This window comes from Limulus polyphemus, unplaced genomic scaffold (assembly GCF_000517525.1).
Source record: "Limulus polyphemus unplaced genomic scaffold, Limulus_polyphemus-2.1.2 Scaffold1413, whole genome shotgun sequence".
Classification (NCBI taxonomy): Eukaryota; Metazoa; Arthropoda; class Merostomata; order Xiphosura; family Limulidae; genus Limulus; species Limulus polyphemus.
Window position 1 is genome coordinate 255721 of NW_013667023.1, and position 6781 is coordinate 262501.

The 6781-nt window shown below is 29.2% G+C and overlaps 1 long non-coding RNA gene across 1 annotated transcript; it reads left to right on the top strand.

Annotated features, from left to right (window-relative positions):
* Positions 1-929: 929 nt before the first annotated feature.
* On the top strand, positions 930-2123 carry LOC106463461. The gene is made up of 3 exons (XR_001291060.2): positions 930-1062; positions 1312-1436; positions 2044-2123. It is a non-coding gene; the product is annotated as an uncharacterized LOC106463461 (long non-coding RNA).
* The last annotated feature ends 4658 nt before the right edge of the window (positions 2124-6781 follow it).

A 6781-nucleotide genomic window follows, 5' to 3' on the forward strand; every position in this document is an offset into this window, starting at 1 on the left:
TGTATAGTAAGGGTAGAAAAAATAACTAAACAAATTTTTTTGAAATGTATTTAGGAAGTTTTAGAGATTACACAAATGAAATTTGAGATTTTTGAGATGAAGAAAAGTATTTTTAATCTTAACATGATAATCACTTTGCACTTGAACAAGTAAAAATAAAAAGTCGATATATCCACGGACAAATCTTTATTAAAATACTTCATTAAATAATTGATTTTTTGTATGTAAAAACTTCTAATATTTACTGAAAGTCTCAAATTTTGTGATAATACACACACTATTAAAAATTAGTAATATCAAAATCATAATGACTATACAAGTACAAGGTGGTCATGTGGTCAGCCAATTCAACCAAGCCTGTGTAGAGAGAGTTAACATAAAACATCTTAAAGCTTATGATTAGAAAACCACAAAATTTGCTTTAACGTGAAACATCTTAAAACTTGTGACTAGAATACTACAAAATTTGCTTTATCATGAACCAGCTTAAAGCTTAGGAGTAGAAAACTATGAACTATACCTTAAATTAGCATGAAATGTCTTATTAAATAAGTATGATAATCAGTATGAAAGTGTTAGTTTAAGATGCATTATACTTACAATAAAATTTTTTTAAAGAAGTTATGTTACTGAGATTGTATCTTCAACTTGGTTGGTTTGTAAAAGCTTTTTTTTTTCTGAATTTCCTTACTTTTTGAGTAAGTAGTTCTGAACATTAACATTATTCACCACTAGATCAGTGTAACTGGCTACAGTGTTGCTGTAGTTTTGTTTGGCTGTGATATTACAGAACTCTGTGAAAATTTAGCACAGTAGGTCTGTTTTTACAGTTATTAAATTTATTATAAAATCAGTTTGAAATAACAATGATTTCTCTCTAAAATGGTCTCAAAACATGTTAGCTATCTGTCACTGTTACTGTAATATGAATGTTGCTATTGAAAGACTACTTGCATTATTATTTTAGGTATCGTATGTATAGAAAAAGTCAAACAACTGGTTTTCCATCTCTTATCACTATTTTCTCTGCACCTAACTACTTAGATGTGTACAATAATAAAGGTAAGCTGAATTATTAATTGAAATAATCTTAATTACCATGAATAAAACTTGAAAAACCTAGCAGTTCTCTGTAAGAATGACTTCATTAATGAGAAAATATTTTTGACATCACTGTGTCTAGTCATTTTAAATTACAACATTGTAAAGAATTTGAGTGAATGAATATATACTTGTGAAAAATGTTGAATTTGTGTTTCTTGACCTTTTTAAAGTACATCAGTAAGATGTGTACTTTCTTATGAACTTCAGCTGCTGTCCTAAATATGAGAACAATGTCATGAACATTAGGCAGTTTAACTGTTCTGCACATCCCTACTGGCTGCCAAACTTCATGGATGTATTCACTTGGTCATTACCGTTTGTTGGAGAAAAAGGTAAGTTGAGTTGGTTCGTAGAAACCCATGAAAATGTTTACAAAATTAAATATGTCTAGCAGTATGTTTGAGGAAATTAATTACCAACAGTTTGTGAAAATTATGAAAGAAAACTATGCAATTATAAGCAAAATTTCTTTTGATTAGAAAATATGAAAGATCACTTGTTTACAAGTCTTGAAAAAATAATTACCAGATGTAGAATTTTTTCACCAAAGCAATTAATAATATATTGGTGCTGGTCATAGGCTATAATTATGCAATAAACCATTGGCTCATATGATACAAATTTAAAATTCTTTGGGTACTTTTACTTGGTTAAATATGTAGCTGTATTATACTACATGGAGGTTATTTGGTTCAAAAGACCAGATACTGAATGATTATATATAGGGGTATAAACAAAAATTCCTTTTTGGAAAGTGTTTGCTTTTTATTATCTGAAATAGATTACATAATACAGTTTAATAGTTCACTTGTGTTAATAGTCATTCATGTAATTAATATCTTTTAGTTCACTTGTGTTAATAGTCATTCATATAATTAATATCTTTATGTACAAATAAAGGATCTCTATACAGTTGACTTGTGTTTTTTATCATTATAGTCACTGAAATGCTTGTCAATCTTTTGAAGATCTGTTCTGATGATGAACTGATGTCTGAAGGCGATGATTCATTTGAAGGTTTGTGTAATTATAAAGCTTCTTGTTTTGATGTTGTATCATTCTTAAATTTTTTATGAAATATTCTGAAAAATGTGTACGGATAAAATATAAAGTTGGCTCGAAGTTTTGTTTGGTGTATAAACACAAAGTGCCAAAAAGGACTGTTGTAGTAATATTTTCTTCCAATTAAAGCAAGCTTTAATCAAACTTAAAATCAACTCAGTAATGAAATAAGTATATTATTCTTATCTTCCTTATAAACATTAGAATGCATTGTTTCACCAAATAGTTAGTGATGTTTTTGGCCATAAACCCAGGATATTTAGTTTAGTCTTAAAATCCATATATTAAGTTAATGCAAAATATTCTCTATAATAAAGTGAAAAGAATAAAAAGAGATATATTAAACATTCTATAAACCAATACTGTTAATGAAAGTAACATTAAAGAAAGAATACAACTTCAAAACACATACATCAGTTCTTTGTTTCATCAACTGTCTTTGATTTATGTTAGCCATTTATATATAAACTTTAGAAAGTTTGAAGAGACATTTTGTTAAATAACACTTTCAACAGTAAGTAATATGCTATGTTTAAAATGTACACAAACCTAAGAATTTGATAATAACATTACAAAAATTTCATTGGTGGTGTACTGTCCTGTAAGTTTAGAATGTTTCAGAAGTGAAAATTGATATCAGATGAGGTTTAAATCTACATCTCTTTGATAACAACTTTGTTGAACTGAGGGTCAAAGTTCAATTAGTCTCAATTTTAATTTCTACAGCTTTAACATGAAATCTCTTAAAGATTATGAATAGAAAACCTGCTTTAACAGGAACATCATAAAGATAATGAATGAAAAACCTACTTTAACCCTCTCATCATGGGCATACTTTTCTGCACATGTCACGAGGTTTTTAGTGAGTTATGTTCAATATTTAATTAAACTACTTTTCATTTATGTTATACTAATTAGTACAGCTTAAAATTTTAGTTAATAATCCATATTTAATATTATACAAGTTTAAGTTCTTAATTTTATAAAGCAATATTTAAAAAAGCATGAATTTCCCATAGCGTGAAAAATGTGACATTTTGTTTCTCTAGGTATCTCCTCTTCTCTAATTTATTCACCAACCCTCCATTAAATATGAAATTTAATGTAAATTACTCACTATAATATCATCATCACTCAAACAAAGCATAATTTCCTAGTCTTCAATCTTGTTTGTTTACAGAGCCATCAAAATAGAAAATCAGACCTTTATTGTCACACCTACCTGTTACATACTCTTTTTCAGTATTTGTAATAGTTGTTTTTTACATTTAATACTGTATTATTTATAATCAGTGGCTTATATTACAATGTTTTCTTTACAGAGAATTGTAAATTTTTCTTTTAATACAAGCTTAGTTCCCACGGGAAACATATGGACTAGCTTGGATGAATTTGTAACGGCTTTTGACGCATAGTTAGAAAGCCCAAAAAATTGTGATAGTTATGGGACATTGTCTGATTTTTGCATGTTATTATTCTGTGTTCTTTAATTAAATAAAAATTATTTAGTGCACTACTGCTGTTAACATAAAAAATAGTTGGGTTAAGTTTTGTAGACAGTCAACAGCAAAAAAGAAGACAGCCAAGATAAGTATTTTATTTCTTGTTTTCATTTATATTCTTTATTTATTATTATAAAAGTAACTAAAATGTAAAAATATGAAACTCTTTAGGTTAGTTTAGGTAAGATAAATAATAATAATCTAATAAAAAAATGTTCAATTTTATATTAAGCTGTGTTTCCTACTTTGTTAGTCATATTTTAAGACATTTCATGTGAAGATTTGACACAATTCAACTAAGCTTAATCCACCATTAGGTATATACATGTAAAGGCACTGGTTCATTAAATATGGTATACTATATTCTTTTTTCTTCCATTAGCTATGCAGCATGTTGTGAATTTCTTCAGCAAAATAATCTTCTGTCAATTATTAGGGCACATGAAGCTCAGGATGCAGGGTGAGTTTTGTATTCAGCTTTTGCCATTTGGTGCTAATAAAGATTTTATAAATTCTTGAAATACTGTTGTATTTGTTTTATGATTTTTTTTAGATGTTAAATAGTAATATTTTACAAAAATATTAAAAAAGCAATTAAAATTTTCTCACCCTAAACTTATTCGGCAGAATACGATTATTTACTTGAAAATTTATTTAACTATTTCAGAAACATATAGATATTCTAAAATGTGAATTTTGTATGAAAATTTCAAGCACATAGGATCATCAACCCAAAATTATTTATTTATTTTGGTATGTTTATATGTACTGTCATCAGAAAAAAAAATTGATTCAGTATTTGAACTGTTGCTATAGGTAGACAGATTATTTGCTTCAGTATTTGATTTGTTGCTTTGGGTGGACAGATTATTTGCTTCAGTATTTGATCTGTTGCTGTAGTTGGACAGATTATTTGCTTCAGTATTTGATCTGTTGCTGTAGTTGGACAGATTATTTGCTTCAGTATTTGATCTGTTGCTTTGGGTGGACAGATTATTTGCTTCAGTATTTGATCTGTTGCTGTAGTTGGACAGATTATTTGCTTCAGTATTTGATCTGTTGCTCAGGGTAGATGGATTATTTGCTTCAGTATTTGATCTGTTGTTATAGGTGGACAGATTATTTGCTTCAGTATTTGATCTGTTGCTTTGGGTGGACAGATTATTTGCTTCAGTATTTGATCTGTTGCTGTAGTTGGACAGATTATTTGCTTCAGTATTTGATCTGTTGCTCTGTATGGAGTTGGTGCATCTCTAGGTATTTTTTTACAGTAGATAAATACATAGACGGGTCCATTGGATTTGTAAAAACCTTCTTCTACATTACTTATGCACCAAAATGCTTGTGATTCCATGTTGTTGTTTTTTGTTACAGGGTTCCTAATAACATAGGGGGTTATACGAAAAACAAAAACATCATCAATATTGCATTTAATCCCACTAATTCCTATGTATCTTACACAGCAGATGATAATTTCATTCATTTTGTTTGGTCAGTTCTTTAGAATGAGTATTTTAACAGACCAAATCATCAAATTGCTCAATATCAATTAGTAAGCTAGATAGTGAGTTAGTCAGCATGTTTGTTATTGATTGATTATTGAAGAAATTCTGCAAGTATGTTTATTTGTGAGTTACATGTACTATTAGTCTAAGAATTTCTGTTCAAATGTTGTTTGTTAATTTAAGCCTACTAATGACCACAGCCAGTAGTAAATACTACAGAATAAATGAACTGATTTGCTACTTACATGAATTGGACATTGCATGATGTTTACAAAATGTTAGTATTTTCCTACATTGAAAATGTACTTCTGATAGATCTAACACTCCCCATCCTTCCTCCCTACTTCCAGTGTTTGGTTTTTTTTTCGTGCCTAATCTTGAAGTGAAGAATGGGTTCTACTTCATAGAGGGAGTCGGCTGCACTAGGAGGGTGCGTTGAACTCCTACTGGTAGAGGGTTGTCGCATGTTCATTTACATGCTATCATGCAGCTGCCTCATGTGAAATATGTGAGAGTAGATAAGAGTATCAAGGCTAATTGGGAGTGAAAATTTGTGCATATAGAGGGCAGTACAAGTCAAGAAAAACTATTGTGTGAGAGGAGGTAAGATATCGTGTCAGAAAATCCAAAAGAACCCACCAAATTATAGAACACGTTACAGCAATATAATAGGTCTGTCTTTGATATAACATAAATGCATTTTTGGTGATATATGGTGTCCAATTTTAACTTAAAGCGAGTCTTTCCGCTGTAGTTCTGTTTTATGGCAAGAATATATGACATTAATTAAAATAATATACTCAAAATATAGCAATACATATCACAATATATTCAAGAAATGTGATAATACAAAAATTTTGACAGTATCCACCCATACTGGCCAGTATTGATACAGCATGAAGTGAGCATGGTACATAAAGAAACAATATAATGATATTGTCTTATTAAAATAACTTTAAATAGGTTTTAATAACAACAAAATATGCATCCTACAGTGAAATATAAAAAGAATGGCAAAAATATCACAATACAAATAAATTTCTAACAAAAACAGATTTTACTCTCTATTCATTAATCATCAAATACATAACGTAACATAATTTGAAGTAAGAGTAAGAACTCAATCTGAGAGACCCTGAAAGAAAAAAACTTAAGACTGACCCAGATATTGACAGACAAGATTAGTAAACTAAAGAAGAAAAAAAAAACACCTAATGATAACACATCAGTTATTGAAATATAATTTTCAATATTTATTAGTTCTCATTGTTTTAGATAAAGTTAGAGACACAAGTGATACATATTAGAGCTTAACAACCATTAGGCCTTATGATAATATTTAGTAGCAGCTTGATAACATCACACCTTAAGCCAAAAACAATAGCACCTATAAACTTACTGTAGCATAAAATAAAATAAAAGTTAGAAATCCACAGGATCATGACTTAACATAAAAACAATACTTGGCAATAATACCCTAACAGGTAGAGCAGACATTCCCAACCTGGGGTACATTTGCACTTCTCAGGGGGTACATAAGGGTCTGAGAGTATAACCATGGTTTACGCTTTACATGGTGTTTTAATCTACAGTCAGACAAAGAAAGCA